Raw genomic sequence first — 21711 nt, 5'->3', positions numbered from 1 at the left:
ATGGTACTCAGTCATTACAGGCCCCTCTCCTGGATTGTTTCTCCAGCATAAATTGATTCTATAATTGTCAGGCTCCTCTCTGCATTGGTGTGCATTAGTATCATGCAACAAGAACTGATAAAGGCTCTGTGCATAACTTTAGTCAGTTTCCTGAAGGTAGCATACCCATTTCCTGTTTGGTTCATTTTACTTAACCAGTGCTATACTGAATTAATCAGTATAGCACAGATATAGAGAGTGTAGGTCAAGCCTCTAATGATACATTACAACAGCATATATTTGCAATATGGCCCAATTTCGTCTGTAAGACACTTGATTAAAAAAAATCCTCATCACATTCAAATGATGGAAGTTACTGTGTTCATTGTGTCACACAAATGTTTCATTTTAGGTTTAAAAGTAAAACACGGAAATTTGGCCCGTATTCCTATTTTTCTCACTTTTACTTTGAAGAGAAAAACAAATTATACATTAGTACCGGGACCATTCCTCCTGTGTCCTTCTCTCTCCCTTGTAGCAAACACCATTTGTGTGTATTGGAAAAGCTGAAAAGACTGTGAGATCCACATGGGCTTTGAAGTGGGATAGCTTCAAAAGTATAAAAGTGATCAAACAGTTAAACACAACAATCACACTTTATTTTTATTAAATCAAACTTTATTTATAAAGCACAATTAAAACAAAAGAAGCTGACCAATAAGTGCTGCACAAGGTTGAGACAAACAAAGCATCAACTAGAAAAAGTGCTCCTCGGAGCACAAGTCTCCGCCAGGTCAGCTAGGTTATTATGACCTCCTGGTGGCGCTATAATAGGCCAATGTGAAAAGGGTGCCATTTCTTCTTAGGCCTTGCACGGCAATCGGGCACTGCATTCATGATTTGAGGCATTTTGTTCCAAAAATGTGGTTTGCTAAATTAGACCAGCTGGTGGCGCTATAACAGGCCAATGTGAAAAGGGTGGCATTTCTTCCTCGGCCTAGTGGGAATGTGCGTGCAAAATTTCACAGAAATCGCACACTGTGTTCATGATTTGAGGAATTTAGTAAAAAACGGACCTATCCTGCAAACTTTAGAAGCCAATGTTAGCCAGGTAGGATAGAATATGAAGTATCGGACACATCCATCTTGATCACATGACTATAGAGAGACTGTGTACCGATTTGCGTGATTTTTGAACAGAATCTGAAGGAGTAAGAGCAAAAAATGTGTTTTTCAAATCTCAGCCTCCTGGTGGCGCTCTAAAAGGCATATGTGAAAAATACACAGCAAAGGCTTTTCCTTGGCCTCTAAGGAGTGTGCATGCAAAGTTGCACGCAGATCGGTGCAGTTATAGCTAAAAACATGAATCGGCCTGTTATAGCGCCACCATGAGGCTGATTTGAAAGTTTTCAAGTGACAATTCTTCCTGGGCCAAGTGGGAATGTACGTGGAAAATTGCACGGAAAGTGCATGTTGCGTTCATGATTTGAGGCATTTTGTTCAAAATGAACCAATCCTGCTAACTTTGGAAGCCAATCTTAGCCAATCAGGATGGAATATGGAAAATCGGACAGATCCGTGTTGATCACATGGCTATAGAGATACTGTGTACCGATTTGTGTGTTATTTGGAGAAAATCTGTAGGAGTAACATTAAAAAATGTGTTTTGCAAAAGTCGGCCTCATGGTGGCGCTATGACAGGCTGATCTGAAAAATGTGGGGCAGAGGTTCTGCTGTGGCATCCAGGGAGTGTGTGTGTGCAGTTTCACAGCGATCGGGCCAACGGTGACGGAGATTAGCTGGTCACAGACAGAAGGACGGACGGACGGACACACGGACGGACGGACGGACGGAGGGTAAAACATACTCTCTCGCCATGCCTATCGGCCTGGCGGAGACAATAAGCGCACATTGGCGCACAGACAAATACAGTACATTGTTAAGACACAGTAGCGGATCAAGTGCAATTAAAACAACATTTCAAAATGACATGAACAAGTGCAAGATTCCACAGTAAGCTGATTTTGTTTACAGTTTGAATGGAGTTTTTAGGTGGAAGTAGCCTATGTAGAAATAGTAGTGTGGCAAAGTTTTGGTTAGATACTATAAATAGTTTGTGTGCTCGCTGCTGCTGCAGCGAGCACACAACAATACATTTTCTTCAATCACACCCCAGAATTAATCAGTTTCAGTGATTCCAATTATATACAGTATGTGAGATCAAATAGCTGACTAGACAGAAATAAACAATGCACGGCCATGTTTTATAAATGTTTGTAATTCACTCTCACATGTATTCATTCCGTTTTTTTCTTTACTATGTACCAGACGTGTCATAATTAAGGAGTGACACGAATAAACGATACGAAAAAGGGACACAATTATTTCACATGCAACTTTTATTTTGGTAATGCCTCCAGTCATATAGTCTAGATGGAAAGGGGGGTCCACGCGCATAGGGTGGATTTTTTGACGCCACCTGTTTTTTCTTAATCCTTGAAGGGTGTATTTTACGATTCTGCCAGGTAACAGGCTGAGAAAATGTCCCATGGGGTTCATTTTTAACCCTTTGTTACACATATCCTACCCAAATCCGAAAATGAAAAAAAAAGGAAAACAGAATAACTTTTTTATTGAAATAAACAACCTACAGGGACAAATTAACACGTTTCAATACAATTAGGACTCAGATAATTAATTAAAATTGTTATATTTAGATTGAAGCACATCTTGACTATTTCGGGGGGAAAAATGCACAAAAATGTCTCTTTTTACAAAATTCTTAGGTGGCTCATTCACTTTTCACCTTTTTAGGGGCCCCAGCTAGTTGTGTGCTCAGCCCTGACTACAGTCTATTCCAGTGGATCTCCAACTTTTCAGGCCGCAACCCCCTCCCGAAATAATCATTTTGAACTGGGGACCCCCCACCCTGACAAAAACTTTGGAATTGTGGCATTACATTTAGTTTGACTCGGTTCCACAGATATATTGTGAAACTAGCCTATATCTACATAATTTTTGCCTCTTTCTAGGTAATATTTGACTATTTGGCCAATGTTCTTTTTAAGTATAGTTTGTCTTTTACTTTTGATGCAGTAATGGTATTTTTTCTTTCTTTTTTTGCATTTTAGAGGTATTAAAAAGGTCTTAAAAGATCAGATAACCTGTATACCCTTACAGTATGGCTATGTTTGTTTTTCTCACTTAACTTCTGAGTGAGAAAACAATGGAGCTGTTAACAACTCACAGACATCTGAACTGTGACCCTGACTACAGAAACATCAAAACCCCCAAAAAGTAAAGCTTACATTTCCTCCTGAAATGGAGTGCAGTGGAAGTATGAAGCATACAATGGAAATACCAGTGGTGTAAAGTAACTAATTACATTTACTCAAATAGTGCACAATTTTGAGGTACTTTAGTGGAGTATTTCCAATTTTCAATACTTTATACTCTTACTCCTCTACATCTCAGAGGCAAATATTGTACTTTTACTCCACCACAATTATTTGACAGATTTAGTTTGCTACTTTGTAGATTTTGATTATTCGTTACAAAACATACATCACTTCATCCCTATATATATTTCGGCTATTTGAAAATAGCCGATCTACAAGCGTGTAGATTTGCTATTTTTAAAGGATTTCTAAACATTTGGAAACACATTCTGTGTATGAGTAATTTTACTTTTGGCACTTTTGAAGCCAATACTTTTGTACTTTTACTCCAGTAAATTTTGATTACCGGACTTTTACTTGTAAGGGCACGGTCACACCAAAGTTTAATTCTACCTATGAGGGTAGATTCTGCCAATGCTTTTCAATGGGAATGGAGTGGTGTGACCGTGCCCTAACAGAGTATTCCTGTGATATTGATACATTTACTTAAGTAAAATATGTGAATACTCAAGTAAAAAGACATGCTGTGATGACTATACCAAACCCAGCACCCCACCTGTTGGTGGGGTGATTCTTATGCTATTTTTATACCATAGCCACTGACATGGTCATAAACCACCTCTAAACCACCCAAAAAGTAACAAAGTGTGAAGCATACAATGGAAATACCAGTGGTGTAAAGAAACAAATTTCAATTACTCAAATACTGTAGGTACTTTTACTTTAGTAGAGTATTTCCAATGAACCACTTCATCCCTATATATATTTCGGCTATTTGAAAATAGCCGATCTACAGGTTTGTAGATTTGCTATTTTCAAAGGATTTTTAAACATTTGGAAACTTGTGAAATGGGACATTCTGCGTATGAGTAATTTTACTTTTGGTACTTTTGAAGGGAATACTTTTGTACTTTTACTCCAGCAAATTTTGATTGCCGGACTTTTACTTGTAAGGGCACGGTCACAACAAAGTTTAATTCTACCTATGAGGGTGGATTCTGCCAATGCTTTTCAATGGGAATGGAGTGGTTTCTTGCAAATGGCGAGAAAAACATTTGCTGTGGGGTGACCTTACCACCTTGTTGGTGGGGTGATTGTTATGCTATTTTTATACCACTGACACCACCTAGCCAAGAAGCACTATCAAGTTTCATTGGCTACAAGGATGCTATAGGAATGGCCTCTTATGTCCTTTAAAGGCCATTCCTTCTTTTACTTTCTGCTTAGCTTGCAATTAACAGCCAATATAAGCATGAGACGGTTAACACAGAACCCATTGCAGAGGAGTTCAGAGTTCCATTAGGTGGTAAGTGAGACTTCATCTGTCCTTAATGGTCATATAAATGTGTTGTTATGATGATGTTAGCTATTCGTAATCATGAATGTTTTAGAGGTGTTAGCTACCTATTCCTAGTCATATACATCTATTATGTCTTTTTAACCTGACTCCGACTGTAACATTAATTTAAGCACTGCTTCAGTAAAAAAAAAAAAAAAAAAACATGGCTGTAATGACAAAAAATAACTTGGTGAAAGCTAATAACAAACACACAAACAAAAAGAACTGAATTGGCAGACCTCATTTAATTTCATTGCATGCAATGTAAAACTAATAATATTGAAAAGGATCACTCTTTTTAGATGTGGAACTAATGAGGACTTTTGCAGTGGTGTGTGGCAAGAATGAACATTAGGATTCATACAATCTAATTTAATTCATGAATATAAATTGTATTGAATCATTCAACTCATGTTAATGTCCTAAAAATGTGTTTCTTTCACACTTAGGTTGCACACAAGGTTTCACTGCTACTCGTAGAGGGGAAAAGTGAGTGTTAAGCTATAACCATAAGAATAGTCCTACAATTATCTGCTTGGAATTCAAGTCAGCAAAGGCATCAACACCATCTATTTGTCTGTCTACAGAAAGCCGCCACCATGAGTACGGACGCAGAGATGGAGCAGTATGGCAAGGCCGCCATTTACCTCCGTAAGCCAGAGAAGGAGAGAATGGCGGCTCAAAGTGCGCCCTTTGATGCCAAATCTGCAGCATTTGTAACGGATGTTAAGGAGCTGTACGTCAAGTGTAAAATCCTAAAGAAGGAAGGTGGCAAAGTCACCGTGGAAACGCTCGAGACGAAGGAGGTACGTAGGTAGAGGTAGATCTCAAATAAAATAGTGACACAGTACAACTGTAATTGCAAGACATTCTAAAGTTGTTGTTTTTTTTAGGAAAGAGTTGCAAAGGAGGCTGATGTCACCCCTATGAACCCTCCCAAGTATGACAAAATTGAGGATATGGCCATGATGACCCACCTCACTGAAGCCACTGTCCTGTATAACCTCAAAGAGCGTTATGCAGCATGGATGATCTATGTAAGGTTTTCTACATGCTGAGAACAGTACAGTATTGCACCTGTCGATAGCAAAGAAAGAAAAATACATCATCAAGTGAAATCCATAGAATGACAGATTCAAACAAACTCATGGTTCTGAAGTTAACTTGCTCATTAGTTGATGCCACTTGCAACTCGTGACTGTAATCCCAGCTCTATTGATCCATTGTCCCAGATATGTGGTATGGTCAGTGCTATGTTGTAAGATGTTAATGTTCTCTCTCTTCTCCCCTTCAGACCTACTCTGGCTTGTTTTGTGCAACTGTGAACCCCTACAAGTGGCTCCCAGTGTACGACCAGGAGGTTGTAAATGCCTACAGAGGCAAGAAGCGTATTGAGGCTCCACCCCACATCTTCTCTGTCTCTGACAACGCTTATCAGTTCATGCTGATGGGTACGTACTAGTCAGGACAATGTAAAAAAAAAAATATATATATATATATATATATATATATATATATATATATATATATATATATATATATATATATATATATATATATATATATATATATATATATATATATATACGTATATACATATATATATATATATGTATATACGTATATATATATATATATATATATATATATATATATATATATATATATATATATATATATATATATATATATATATATATATATATGTATATACGTATATATATATATATATATATATATATATATATATATATATATATATATATATATATATATATATATATATATATATATAACTATAATGGTTTTGTCCTGTATCCATGACTAAACGTTTGCTTTACATTTTACAGATAAAGAGAACCAGTCTGTCCTGATCACGTAAGTTTCCCATCTAATAGGCAAGGCATTAAAAAAGTAACATTGTACATACATTCACTAACTGCATTTCTCTGAATGTATTCATTTATAACCAGTGGAGAATCCGGTGCTGGAAAGACTGTGAACACCAAGCGTGTCATCCAGTACTTTGCAACAGCTAGTTCTGGTGGAGAAAAAGCAGCAGCCGGTAAAATCAAGGTAAATGTAAAGGTTTTTTAATCAAAAAATGATTTTGAACATAAAGCATTTATATGCAATGTAGCAATCAAAAGTAATTCTGACCAAAGTGTATATTGGGCGATGTCTAAAACATTCTAGGGGTCACTGGAGGATCAGATTATTGCAGCCAATCCCTTGCTGGAGTCCTATGGTAATGCCAAGACTGTGAGGAATGACAACTCCTCTCGCTTTGTAAGTATAAATAATGACATTTTATGAGAAAGCCTGCAATAATTCCACAATGTAGATGAAACTAATTCTGCTATAACAAACAGGGTAAATTCATCAGAATCCATTTCGGCACAACGGGTAAACTGGCCAGTGCTGATATTGAGACATGTAAGTATGAAGTTCACAGATGATAAATGATATGCGTTAATTTGAGGATTACATTTTGAGTTATGTACAACCCAGATTATTATTATTATTATTGTCATCATTACAATTGTAATAATACTCATTATTATTATTACCCTTATTATTATTATTATATCAGTATTATTATTATTATTATTATTATTATTATTAATATGAGTTATGTACAACCCATATAGATCTGCTGGAGAAGTCTAGAGTGACCTATCAGCTTCCTGCAGAGAGAGGTTACCACATCTTTTTCCAGATGATGACCAACCACAAACCTGAGATTATTGGTAAGTGGAATTACTGATGATGCAGTGAGAACATAAATTAATGAATAAAAACACATGTTAACCCTTTTTTAATCCCTTTTAAGAAATGTGTCTGATCACCTCCAACCCCTACGACTTCCCGTTGATCAGCATGGGACAGATCACTGTGGCCAGCATTGATGACAAAGCGGAGCTGGACGCTACTGATGTCAGTGAACATATTTGTTTCTTTCAAATACTCACTATAGTGTGCACTGCAGTCAGTTTCTCTGCAAAATGTATTTTATTAAGCAGTGGTTGTCAAAGTTTTCATGCTGTGACCCCCCAAACTAATCCTATTTGAACTGGGGACCCCCCACATCCGACAAGCACTTGGAATTGTAGCAGTTGAGGCATTACATTTAGTTTGACTCAGTTCCACAGATAAATATTGTGAAAATAGCCGATCTACATGTTTCACATTCTTTACCTCTTTCTTACAGTAGGTATTAGTCAACAATTTGGCCAATGTTTGACAATTTGTATGGTATAGTTTGTTGATTACTTTGTTTTATTTCAATGTATTTATTTTATAGGTCTTAAAAGTCCTTAAATTGTCACTTTAGAAATGTGCAGATACCATGTATACACTTACTGTCATTTAGTTTGTTAACTGTTGAGTTGTACACAGTTCTAAATGATGTGTATTAAACTAATGTTTAATCTCAATCTTTTGAATACATCTCTGCTTATCAGGAGGCCATTGACATCCTGGGCTTCAACGGTGAGGAAAAACAGATGATCTACAAGTTCACCGGTGCAGTGATGCATCATGGTGTCATGAGGTTCAAACAGAAGCAGCGTGAAGAACAGGCAGAACCTGACGGCACAGAGGGTGAGCTGATCTTTATTATTATTTTATTTTTTTATTATCAAGGAGGGTGAGCTGCATCTTCAACTAAGGAATGAAAGTAATGCATTCTTTGTCACAAGTATTGTATTTACTTATATTCTAAATTAACTAAGCTAAATATATTTTCAATATATTTCCATTACTATTTTATTCTTTTATATTTTTCTGTTTACGGTGGCACAGTGCCGCTGGCGCAGTTGCCTCACAGCTAGAAGGTCCTGGGTTTGATTCCCGCCATGGGCGCTGGGGGCATGTTCTCTCCTCCGCGTCATCAGTGCCCATACTCTAGGTTGGGTTGGCGAAAGGGCCTTTCTGTGTGGAGTTTGCATGTTCTCCCCGTGTCCCCTTGGGTAGGTACTGTAGGTACCTTACCAAAAAAATGCAGTAATTGTGGTCTTTATACTGCATCCCCCTTGTCAGCCGGGGCGCCTGATGGAGGGGAAAAGAACTGGTTGGAATAACGTGTTCCACACGCTACGTCCTACTGGGGAAACTCCTCCCTGTCAGGTGATAAGAAGCGGCATGCTCACTCCTCAAGCATTGAAGGAAGCATGAGCTCAGTTCAGGGCTCTCCCCAAGCTGGCAGAGGGAGAGAAGCGCCCAGGATTACAGCTTACTGGGTTACAAAAATTGTGGAGAAAAAAGAAAAAAAATTATACTGTTTAGACAAAATATTATTTGGTTTACCTATGATAGTAGATTACTATCTCTATACATTTGACTTATTAACTTGTGTTTGAAAATTGTATGAACATTTCAGAGGCTGACAAGATTGGCTACCTGTTGGGTATAAACTCAGCAGAGATGCTTAAGGCATATTGCTACCCCAGAGTGAAAGTCGGAAATGAGTATGTCACTAAGGGACAAACTGTGCCACAGGTGAGTAAATTACATTATTTCATTGTTCTGATTTCATACACACCTTATATTCTCAACACAGCATACCATAATAACTCTAATATATTTTTGAGTTGTGTCGTAAATCAGCTTCTGTAGATAAAATGATCCTCCAACATTATTCAAATGAATTTCTATTTATTTATTTAATATATGAAGAGCATACAAATATACCACTCTGCAGACACATGTGCAGCTCCATGCACCTCTGACATTATTTTAACAGTATCGTTATACCTTTTAAAAGAACACACACACACACACACACACACACACACACACACACACACACACACACACACACACACACACACACACACACACACACACACACACACACACACACACACACACACACACACATTGTGTATCCAACCATACAACCCCACTCAGACCAGCCAACACAGGGAAGCTGTCAGATCAGAACCTTCCCTAAAACACCCGGGACAGACTCTCCCTCACAAAATCTCCCTTCTGGTTTCCAAACTGTGGAAGGAACTCCCCATTGCAGTTAGAACTGCAGACTCACTCCCAATCTCCTGCCGTAATCTCACCTCTGAAGACTCACCTCTTCAGATTTCACCTTAGCCCGTATCACTTGCCCTAGCCTTGACAACCTTGCAGGTTTATGCAATGGCTAAAATGTCATTTAGATAGCAGGTAGACAGAAGGCATGTTCATTTGTAGACCTGGCATCCTATAGTGTGTATAGTTTCAATGTAGATTATTGCATTTTTTACATTATACTGTTTAGACTGAGTATAGGTTCTTGGTTTACATATGATCCTAGATTGCTATGCATTTGATGTATTACCTTGTGTTTTCCTTGCTTACTGTAAATTGTTTTGGATTAAGAGCGTCTGCTAAATGCCTGAATTCTAAATAGTAAATTGTGTAATTCACACCTATGTCCTAAAGGTAATGAACTCAGTCGGTGCCTTGGCCAAGTCCCTCTATGAGAAGGAGTTCTTCTGGATGGTCATTAGGATCAACGAGATGCTGGACACCAAGCAGCAGAGAAACTTCTACATTGGTGTGCTGGACATCGCTGGTTTTGAAATCTTTGATGTAAGCATGGACTTTTTTTTAAGTGGGAGACAAATTATTTTTTCACAATTACATTATTTTTGTCACAATTAAACAATTACAAGAGGTTGGGCTAATGATATTTCCACTCGCAGTTCAACACCCTGGAGCAGCTGTGCATCAACTTCACCAATGAGAAACTGCAACAGTTTTTCAACCACACCATGTTTGTTCTGGAACAAGAAGAGTACAAAAAAGAAGGCATCCCCTGGGATCTCATTGACTTCGGCATGGACCTGGCTATCTGCATTGAGCTCATTGAGAAGGTATGTACATGGACTTTGCTGTCTGCATTGACCTCATTGAGAAAGTATACTATTATTATTATATTATCATGTACTTGGCTGTCTGCATTGAACTCAATGAGACGGTATACTATTACTTTGTGCTTTAATGGACATGATGTTAATATTGTTTTTGTCATTTTCTCTTTTGTCTCCTTTACAAAGCCCTTGGGCATCTTCTCCATCCTTGAAGAGCAGTGCATGTTCCCAAAGTCTTCAGACAAAACTTTCGCCGAAAAGTTGCTTGACCAGCATCTTGGGAAGAACAAGGCCTTTGAGAAACCCAAGCCTGCCAAAGGCAAGGGTGAGGCCCACTTCTCCCTGGTCCACTACGCTGGAACTGTGGACTACAGCATCACAGGCTGGCTTGAGAAGAACAAGGACCCCCTGAACGACTCTGTCATTCAGCTGTTCCAGAAGTCTTCAGTTAAACTGCTGGCTGTGTTCTATCCCCCACCTGAGCCTGAAGGTATGTTTATTGTCTCCGCCAGGCCGAAAGGAATGGCGAGAGAGTATGTTTTACCCCCTGTCCGTCCGTGTGTCCTGTCCGTGTGTTAGCAGCTAATCTCCAGCACCGTTGGCCCGGTCGCTGCAAAACTGTGCACACCCACTCCCTGGATGCCAATTCAGAACCTCTGCCCCACATTTTTCACATGGGCCACCAGAGGCCACCAGAGGCCGATTTGTGCAAAACCCATTTTTTCCCATTCCTGCTAGCCTATAGCTTTTAACCAAACGTCATGCAAATCGGTACACAGTATCTCTATAGTCATGTGATCAACCCCGATCTGTCCGATTTCCCATATTCCGTCCTGATTGGCTATGGTTGGCTTCCAAAGTTTGCAAGATTGGTCCGTTTTGAACAAAATGTCTGAAATCATGAACGCAGCTTGCAATTTCCATAAAATTGCACATGCACATTCCCACTAGGCCGAGGAAAATATGCCACCCCTTTCACCTTGCCCTGTTATAGCGCCACCAGCAGGTCTAATTTAGCAAAACAAATTTTTGCAACAAAATGCCTCAAATCATGAATGCACGCACATTCCCACAAGGCCGAGGAAGAAATGCCACCCTTTTCACATTGGCCTATTATAGCGCCACCAGGAGGCCACAATAACCTACCTGACCTGGCGGAGACCTGTGCTCCGAGGAGCACTTTTTCTAGTTAATCTCTGTGACACCAAACAATGACTCGACAAGGACTGACTAGGGAACAAGACTAATGTACACATGAGGACTGATTACACATGAGATACAGCTTGGGGAGACATGGGCATAGAACCATGAAAACTAGAACAAGAACATAACACATAGAAATACAAGACCTAGACAAGACAGGGAAAGTCTGTGACTGTGACAGAACCCCCCCTCAGTCCCTTTCCCTGCCTGCCCACATGTACCTGCGCTCTCAAGTTCTTGTCCCCTCTGTACATTCCTCTCGTCTCCCTTTTATCATGGACATTGTGGGATATTTTTTAATTTGTTCTTGTCCAGGACTTTGGTTCAACCTTGGTCGTTGAAAATTTGCTATATAAATAAACTTTTTTTTTTAATTATTTGATGTTTCTAACTAATATAAACAGATAACAATAAGAAAGGAGGCAAGAAGAAGGGTGGTTCCATGCAGACTGTGTCTAGTGCTTTCAGGGTAAGAATATTTATTAATTATTCTCAACATTATATTCATGTAAGAATGAAGTATTATTATTGTCAACATTATATCCATGTAAGAAATAGGCACGTTTTTGTGAGCTTGTGAGCTTGTAGATCAGCTATCTTTGAATGGCTGAATTATAAAATAGGGCTTAAGTGGGTAATGTATGTTTTAGGACAATCTAAATCTGTAAAGCAACTAGTATCTAAAGGGGAACGTTTTACTAATAATATGCCTACTTGGCTCTTTCATGTCTCATTAGGCGAACTTGGGGATGCTGATGACCAACTTGAGGAGCACTCATCCTCACTTTGTGCGTTGCCTGATTCCCAACGAGTCCAAGACTCCAGGTAAACACAGAAAATACAAATGTAAACAATGATTGTGAGGTGGTCATTTAATGACACTTGGCCAGTGTGTAGCTATGTTGTCCTAATAATAATGGCGCAACGTCTTTACAGGCCTGATGGAGAATTTCCTGGTCATCCATCAGCTAAGGTGTAACGGTGTGCTGGAGGGCATCAGAATCTGTAGAAAGGGCTTCCCAAGCAGAATCCCATATGCTGACTTCAAGCAGAGGTATTCATTCCCTTTTCCAGCAGCTTTTATTTCCAAACCCATTAACGGGAGGCACGCAAAATGACCATGAACTTCTGCAAAACAGGTACAAAGTACTGAATGCCAGCGCATGTCCCGATGGCGCGTTCATGGACAACAAGAAAGCCTCTGAGAAGCTGCTTGGGTCCATTGATGTTCCGGTTGATGAGTACAAGTTTGGACACACCAAGGTAAACACACTGTGAACCTGGTTTAACATTATCAAGAGAGGACTAAAAGTTGATGTACAGTTCTATTAGTTACAGTGTTTGTAACATTGTGTTCAGGTGTTCTTCAAAGCTGGTCTGTTGGGTACACTGGAGGAGATGCGAGATGAAAAGCTGTTTGCTCTGGTCACCATGACTCAGGCTCTCGCACGAGGTTACCTCATGAGGAAGCAGTTCGTTAAGATGATGGCTATCAGGTACTTTGAAAAAAATAATGGATTCAATATTTAGTATCATTTGTAACACGTACTGTTCAATAACATTTTAATAAAAGCGTATACTTCTTCTATCACTGTCCACAATCATGACACACTTCAACCGTTTTTCCACAGAGACGCCGTTTTCACCATCCAGTTCAACCTCCGCTCGTTCGTCGCTGTGAAACATTGGCCATGGATGAAGGTCTACTACAAGATCAAGCCTCTTCTGCAGAGCGCTGAGACTGAGAAGGAACTGGCCAACATGAAGGAGAACTACGAGAAGATGACGACTGACCTGTCTACTGCCCTGGCCAAGAAGAAGGACCTAGAGGAGAAGATGGTGGCTCTGATACAGGAGAAAAATAACCTTGCCCTGGCAGCATCATCAGTAAGCAAGCTAAACTGGACATTTTACAAATCCCTTCTTCAGATCACAAAGCTGCGCTTTCTCACACTATGCTCCCTAAGAGTCTGTACTCCACAACAGGCAACTGCAAAAGTATGTCTTGACCAGAACAAATGCTGACATGCTTGTGTGTTTTCTTTTTCTTTTTCATTGACCAAAAGGGAGATGAAGCATTGAATGATGCCGAGGAGAGATGTGAGGGTCTTATTAAAAGTAAGATCCAGTTGGAAGCAAAGCTCAAAGAGACGACTGAGAGACTGGAGGACGAGGAGGAGATGAATGCTGAACTGACCGCCAAGAAGAGGAAGCTGGAGGATGAATGCTCTGAGCTCAAGAAGGACATTGATGACCTGGAGCTCACCTTGGCTAAAGTGGAGAAGGAGAAGCACGCCACTGAAAACAAGGTATTATACACTCTCTGGGGTTTTATCAAGTTAGTAGTCGTTGCTGTCGGGCAGAAACCTCCTATCTACATATTTGAACCTTTTGTGTTTTTTGTAAATGAATGCCCTACTTGTTCATACTACAGCGTCACACACACACACACACAAACAAAATAGCAGATCTGCAAGCTTGTCGATCTGCTACTTTTGCTATTTGTGGATTTGAATCCTGTAACTGTTTTGGACACGCAAGGTTTCCGCCCGACCAAGTGCAATAATGATCTATTCCAAGACAACAATTTCTGTTCTGATAATATCAGGTGAAGAACCTGACCGAGGAGATGGCCTCTCAGGATGAAGGACTTATTAACACTGTCTAGGTTGGGTTAATTTAGGAGAATAAACCTGACTGAGGAGATGGCCTCTCAGGATGAGCGAATTATTAACACTGTCCTTGTTGGGTTCATCTAGGTGAAGAACCTGACCGAGGAGATGGCCTCTCAGGATGAGGGCCTTGCTAAGCTGACCAAGGAGAAAAAGGCCCTCCAAGAGGCACATCAGCAGACCCTGGATGACCTGCAGTCAGAGGAAGACAAAGTCAACACTCTGACCAAGGCCAAGACCAAGCTGGAGCAACAAGTTGACGATGTGAGTTTTACCAAAGGGAATTAGATGTTTGGAACACATTGTTTATTGTTTCACTGAATGATGATGTACAACTCATGTATCATTGTGCAGCTGGAGGGTTCGCTTGAGCAAGAGAAGAAGCTCCGCATGGACCTGGAGAGAACCAAGAGAAAGCTGGAGGGTGATCTGAAACTGGCCCAGGAATCCATAATGGACCTGGAAAATGACAAGCAGCAGTCTGACGAAAAGATAAAGAAGTAATGTGGACCAACAATATGAAATGTCATGGAAAGAAACCACCTGCAGAATGACACTAAAATATGATGTGCTGTGTTCCACAGGAAGGACTTTGAAGTAAGCCAGCTTCTGAGTAAGATTGAGGATGAACAATCTATGGGGGCTCAGCTACAGAAGAAGATCAAAGAACTCCAGGTATTTTTATTTTCTGTAAAATCACTAATAATAAGTAAGAGTGAATTATTACTTTCAGACGTTAATCTAACATCATTAATTTGAAAGGCTCGTATTGAAGAACTGGAAGAAGAGATCGAGGCGGAGCGTGCCGCTCGTGCCAAGGTGGAGAAGCAGAGAGCTGATCTCTCCAGGGAACTTGAGGAGATCAGTGAGAGGCTTGAGGAGGCTGGAGGAGCCACCGCTGCTCAGATTGAGATGAATAAGAAGCGTGAGGCTGAGTTCCAGAAGCTGCGTCGTGACCTTGAAGAGTCCACCCTGCAGCATGAAGCCACTGCCTCTGCTCTCCGTAAGAAACAGGCTGACAGTGTGGCTGAACTCGGTGAACAGATCGACAACCTCCAGAGAGTCAAGCAGAAACTGGAGAAGGAGAAGAGTGAATACAAGATGGAGATCGATGACCTGTCCAGCAACATGGAGGCTGTTGCAAAGGCAAAGGTATGATGGAATACCTTTGCATAATATCATTATTGAGATACATTTTGCCTTTATTTATTCAGAAACGTCAATTAAGGGCAAGCTCTCTTTTCCAATGACGCCCTGATTACAGTAAACATAGCATAACAATAAACAAAATAAATGACGAGATAACATACATTTCAGATATTCAAAGAATGCAAGTACAAACAGATCTATTTATTGTATTTCTCACAAACTGTTTAAATCGAGCGAGTGAAACGAAATTCTCCAATTTAAAAACAGTTCAACATGTGGGGTATAGTACTAGTGAAAGGCAGTCTTAACCAGCTCAGATTTAACTGTGGGAACGTTTAAAACTGAGTAATGATTTTAATTGCAAACTCTAAATGTTAACACATTGTTAAGATAATTAGGCAATTTCTTAACCACTTAAAGCCCATTATCCGTATTGTGGGAATGCGTCGCTTTGTGAGCTTGTCTTTCGGCTATTTTCAGCAAAAGCTTTCCGAACAATAACAGAAAACGGAAAAGACCTGAGGGACTCCGCTCAACCATATGGGGTTTAAGTGGTTAAGTAAGGCTTTGTAGATAAAAACAGTGCAGTGATGTTCTCTCTTCATAGCTAATGATGGCCAATCCAGTGATGAGTAAGGAAACCATCTCCAGTTATAAACAGGAGGGCTGAATGATAGACTGCATCACGTGGCTTTACTGTTCAAATCAAAGCAATGAACCAATCAGAAAAAAGGATGATTGAATATGTCCAATGTTCATTTACAGGGAAATCTTGAGAAGATGTGCCGCACCCTTGAGGACCAACTTAGTGAAATTAAGGCCAAGAGTGATGAGAACGTCCGCCAGATCAATGATGTTGGAGCTCAGAGAGCAAGACTGTTGACAGAGAACGGTAAATGTTCATCTTAAAGTCTACTTTGTCTACATGGTTTGTCGATGGTACTTGAGCAAATCATTAGAGATGATGCTTTAATCAACAGTTATCCTGGGATTTTGATGATTTGTTTGAAATGTTTGAAACAAATATTTAAATTTCCAATTAGGTGAGTTTGGTCGTCAACTGGAGGAGAAAGAAGCTCTGGTCTCACAGCTCACCAGAGGCAAGCAGGCCTTCACTCAGCAGATTGAGGAGTTGAAGAGACTCAATGAAGAGGAGGTTAAGGTGAGGAACAGATTTGTCCCCTTTTTTTTAACCTGACTCTGCCAGATGGAAGAAGCTTGCGTCACATTTGTTTCACAGGCTACTTCCATCTGGGACCTCGGTAGCACAATCGATGAAGGGGCGGTCCCTTTTTTTTAGCTACTTGGCAGGTTATTGGATGATCCCGCCCCTAGCAGCCGCTGATTTGTTCGCACACGCAGCGGTGCGGGCAGCTCTACTCTCTGAACGAGTCCAAATGGAGGCTGTATTGTGAAGTCAATACCGCCCCCATCTGGCGGAGTCAGGTTACTTTTTTTAGGCCTAATTTTATATTTTGTGTAAATATTTTAATTCAGCTGACATTAATTTATCCATTTTCTATTGACAGGCAAAGAATGCCCTTGCTCATGCTGTGCAATCAGCTCGCCATGACTGTGACCTTCTGAGGGAGCAGTTTGAGGAGGAACAGGAAGCCAAGGCAGAGCTGCAGCGTGGAATGTCCAAGGCCAACGCTGAGGTGTGTCAGTGGAGGAGCAAGTATGAGACTGATGCTGTCCAACGCACTGAGGAGCTGGAGGAAGCAAAGTAAGTCATCAGTGTTGTAAACCAGTGTTTCTCAAACCTTTTGGTGTGAAAGACCCCCAAATTGATACATATATTTGGCTGCGTACCACCCTCTGCAAAAGTTTTGTGCCAGGGACCCACAGAAGAGAAGATTTATATTAAAATAAATTCCAAATTATTCCAAATTTCCAAACATTTTCCATGAAAATAGCAGATGTATAAGCTCGCAACGTGGCACAAAGTGACGCACTGTGAGCTTGTAGATCTGCTATTTTTGAATAGCCAACATATAAATGGATAAAGTGGTTAAAATGATTTTGATGCTACATTAACTACTTTTGCTGGGGACCCACTGGATCCCAAGGACTCCTGGGGTCCCCGGACCCTACTTTGAGAACCAATGTTTTACACTGTCAGAAACCACTCACTATGCAAAATATTGCCCATATTAATTTGATTCCATTCAACACTGATTAACAGGAAGAAGCTAGCCCAGCGTCTTCAGGAGGCTGAAGAGCAAATCGAGGCTGTGAATTCCAAGTGCGCCTCTCTGGAGAAAACCAAACAGAGACTCCAGGGTGAAGTAGAAGACCTCATGATTGATGTGGAGAGGGCCAATGGTCTGGCTGCCAACCTTGACAAGAAACAGAGGAACTTCGATAAGGTGCTTTGACACTCATTATTTTGAAACAAAATTATTCTTGCCTCATTCAAGTTGGGTAAATGACGCATTTCATTACAAATCATGTGCAAGTCTTTAAAGTGGGGTAAATGACACATTTCATTAAAATGCTGTGCAGGTCTTGGCAGAATGGAAGCAGAAGCATGAAGAGGGTCAGGCAGAACTGGAAGGAGCTCAGAAAGAGGCTCGTTCTCTCAGCACTGAGTTGTTTAAGATGAAGAACTCCTACGAGGAGTCTCTGGACCAACTGGAGACCATGAAGCGTGAGAATAAGAACCTGCAACGTGAGTCTTTCTCAACATCACTTTTATTAACAGTGAGGGGAAAAAAACATCATTAAATGTTCAAGATCAGTTGTGGATCAGGCTACAACTGTATTCAAATGCAAATACAAAATAGTTGCTGAATGGAAAGTTCCTCATTGATTATTTCCAATCAACTGCAGAGGAGATCTCAGACCTGACTGAACAGATTGGTGAGACTGGAAAGAACATCCATGAGCTGGAGAAATCCAAGAAACAGACGGAGACAGAGAAGTCAGAGATCCAGACAGCCCTGGAGGAAGCTGAGGTAAAACTTTTATCAATTGTCTATATCTTAGATGTATTTAAAAAAGTTTTATATTCAAACAGTGTAGCTGTATATGATGTTACATTTTGATCTTGACATTTTAGGGTACTCTGGAGCATGAGGAGTCCAAGATTCTTCGTGTGCAGCTGGAGCTCAACCAGATCAAGGGTGAGGTTGACAGGAAGCTGGCAGAGAAGGATGAAGAGATGGAGCAGATCAAGAGGAACAGCCAGAGGGTGATTGACTCCATGCAGGGCACTCTGGACTCTGAGGTCAGGAGCAGAAACGATGCCCTGAGAATCAAGAAGAAGATGGAGGGAGACCTGAACGAGATGGAGGTTCAGCTGAGCCACGCCAACCGCCAGGCTGCTGAGGCCCAGAAGCAGCTAAGGAACGTCCAGGGACAGCTTAAGGTGCAAAACATATTAGTTAGACACATATTCAAACAATGGAACTGTAGTGAACAAGTCACGTTCTCATGTTTCTCTTAACGTGACCACCTCAAATGTGATTTATTTTAGGATGCCCAACTGCACCTTGACGATGCTGTCAGAGGTGCAGAAGATGTGAAGGAGCAAGGTGCCATGGTGGATCGTAGGAATGGCCTCATGATGGCTGAGATTGATGAGCTGAGAGTGGCTCTGGAACAGACAGAGAGAGGCCGCAAAGTGGCTGAGCAGGAACTGGTAGATGCTAGTGAGCGCGCTGGACTGTTGCACTCTCAGGTACGCACATCAGAAAAAAATCTATATTCAGAATTTCAAAAAGATTTACATCATGCTTACTTACATTGTTCAACTGAATCTTTATTTTAGAACACAAGCCTTTTGAACACCAAGAAGAAGATTGAAGCTGACCTGATCCAGGTCCAAAGTGAAGTGGACGACACTGTTCAAGAAGCAAGGAATGCTGAGGAGAAGGCCAAGAAAGCCATCACTGATGTATGTTAGGATGACCTATCCTTATCTATTAGATATCCTCATGTCATGCTTCATATTAACATACAATACAATGCAAACATGACTTTCCAGGCTGCCATGATGGCCGAGGAGCTGAAGAAGGAGCAGGACACTAGTTCTCACCTGGAGAGGATGAAGAAGAATCTGGAGGTCACAGTCAAGGACCTGCAGCACCGTCTAGATGAGGCTGAGAACCTGGCTATGAAGGGAGGCAAGAAGCAGCTCCAGAAACTGGAGGGCAGGGTAAGATGTAGTTTACTTCAACACAGCTTATAGTCTATAGATGATGACATACGAAGAAATAATCTCATAATGTACAATTCAATTGTGAAGGTGCGTGAGCTGGAGGGAGAGGTTGAAGGTGCACAGAGAGGCGGAGCAGACGCTATTAAAGGTGTCCGCAAGTACGAGAGGAGAGTGAAGGAGCTGACATACCAGGTACTGTATAACATGTTCACTTTAATGACCATCATGCCTCTGACAAAAGGAATTGATTGCATGAGCTTACAACTATGAATGTTATGAATTTACTCTGACTTTAGACTGAAGAGGACAAGAAGAATCTTGGCAGGCTTCAGGATCTGGTAGACAAGCTGCAGATGAAGGTGAAGGGCTACAAGAGACAAGCTGAGGAAGCGGTAAGACAAATAGCATGGTGATGAATTTTCACTTGTGGCTGCCATAGGTATAGTACGGTTGGCATAGTGTAACTAAGACATAATAGGAATCAGTTATGTGAAAGATAATGCTGGTATTATGTGAAGATAACCAACAGCAGGGCATGTTTCAGTGTCCATCTCACTGCTTTCCACGAGCGGCACATGGTATCTCTAGATTACTGTGCTTCTGCGGTATGGTATGGCATCCGCACCGCGGGGAAGTTGTTACTGTAACACGGGTGCTGAAAAGAAAGGCAAGCTGTTCCACAACAATGCACACACTGCAGACGCAGGCTGTGTGTTTCAGGCAAAATGTTAAAATGTCCAAAGTGGACTACAGAAAGCAATAGAGTTTGTTTCCTCTAAGCTGTGATTTTTTGCTCTGAGTGCCAAAGAACACAGCCATGATCATGCCGTTCCAATGAGAACCTGTCCAAGCTCATTCATGTGGTCCCGAGACACTCATGAACATGCTGCATGGGCCATTGTATTAGCAACAACCACACTTTTTTTCTTTCCTGAAATTGTCTTGTTTGGATTATAATTGCAAGATGCTCATTTCAAATATTGAGGCTTTGAACCATCTCTATCATATTGTAGGAGGAATCATCCAACACTCACCTGTCCAAGTGTAGAAAGATTCAGCATGAGCTGGAAGAGGCTGAAGAGCGTGCTGACATTGCTGAAACCCAGGTTAACAAGATGAGAGCTAAAGGTCGTGACGCCAAGGTAAATACATGTACAATATGAAGGTTTATTAAGATTATTATCTTTAACTAAGATTTAACTAAAGATTAGTGTTGAATATCTAATAGTATATTTCTATGTTTACAGGGAAAAGATGCCGCTGAATAAGTTCTACAATTCAAGTCACCATAAAAAGTCATAAAATATGACCCAATGTATTTAATAAAGGTGGCAACAAAATAATTTTGTTTCTTTGTCTCGTCAATCACTTTTTATTGTCAGGTTTGTCAGATTATTCTGGTTCCAATTCACCGCTATATACTATTTAATTGCAGATCTACAAGCTGTGAGCAGATCTACAAGCTGTGAGCTTATAGATCTGCTATCTTCAACAAAACAAATCACTAAATTAGATTTTTGGATTTTATTCATGAAACACGTTTGAAAAATGTTGGACTTGTTTTTAATTGATGAAAAGTCAAGATTGTTTTTGGTTTAAACTTTGAAACTTAAAATCTTAAAATAATGTTTATTAAAAAAAATTATGAAGAGAAAAAAAGGGGGGATATTTACTGACGACCCATATAAATTGTTACACGACCCAAGGACTCACTGATTAGGAAACTGTGATGTAGATCAGATCAGATCAGATCAAATCAAATCAAATCAAATCAAATCAAATCAAATCAAATCAAATCAAATCAAACTTTTTTATAAAGCACATTTAAAACAACAGAAGCTGACCAAAGTTCTGTACAAGGTTGAGACAAACAAAGCATCAACGCATCAATAAGCGCCCATTGGCACACAGACAAATACAGTGCATTGTTAAGACACAATAG

General features: G+C 40.3%; 1 pseudogene across 1 annotated transcript in view; it reads left to right on the top strand.

The window, feature by feature from the left end:
- Positions 1–18966, top strand: part of LOC311060782 (myosin heavy chain, fast skeletal muscle-like) — a 69506-nt pseudogene extending 50540 nt beyond the window's left edge. The window contains exons 2-33 of the transcript in view: positions 5304–5522; positions 5610–5753; positions 6011–6167; positions 6567–6594; positions 6690–6792; positions 6913–7005; positions 7089–7152; positions 7368–7466; positions 7550–7653; positions 8181–8319; positions 9098–9216; positions 10153–10302; positions 10416–10586; positions 10770–11073; positions 12191–12255; positions 12524–12611; positions 12723–12840; positions 12926–13049; positions 13146–13282; positions 13418–13673; positions 13853–14095; positions 14546–14722; positions 14813–14958; positions 15043–15133; positions 15221–15610; positions 16373–16499; positions 16651–16769; positions 17137–17333; positions 17793–17976; positions 18113–18278; positions 18440–18564; positions 18669–18966. The product of the transcript in view is annotated as a myosin heavy chain, fast skeletal muscle-like (transcript). The remainder of the gene's footprint in view (positions 1–5303; positions 5523–5609; positions 5754–6010; positions 6168–6566; positions 6595–6689; positions 6793–6912; positions 7006–7088; positions 7153–7367; positions 7467–7549; positions 7654–8180; positions 8320–9097; positions 9217–10152; positions 10303–10415; positions 10587–10769; positions 11074–12190; positions 12256–12523; positions 12612–12722; positions 12841–12925; positions 13050–13145; positions 13283–13417; positions 13674–13852; positions 14096–14545; positions 14723–14812; positions 14959–15042; positions 15134–15220; positions 15611–16372; positions 16500–16650; positions 16770–17136; positions 17334–17792; positions 17977–18112; positions 18279–18439; positions 18565–18668) is intronic.
- Positions 18967–21711: the final 2745 nt, after the last annotated feature.

The sequence above is a fragment of the Gymnoscopelus microlampas genome, assembly GCF_963454915.1.
Source record: "Gymnoscopelus microlampas genome assembly, chromosome: 14".
Taxonomy (NCBI): domain Eukaryota; kingdom Metazoa; phylum Chordata; class Actinopteri; order Myctophiformes; family Myctophidae; genus Gymnoscopelus; species Gymnoscopelus microlampas.
This window is presented reverse-complemented; position numbering and strand designations above follow the sequence as displayed.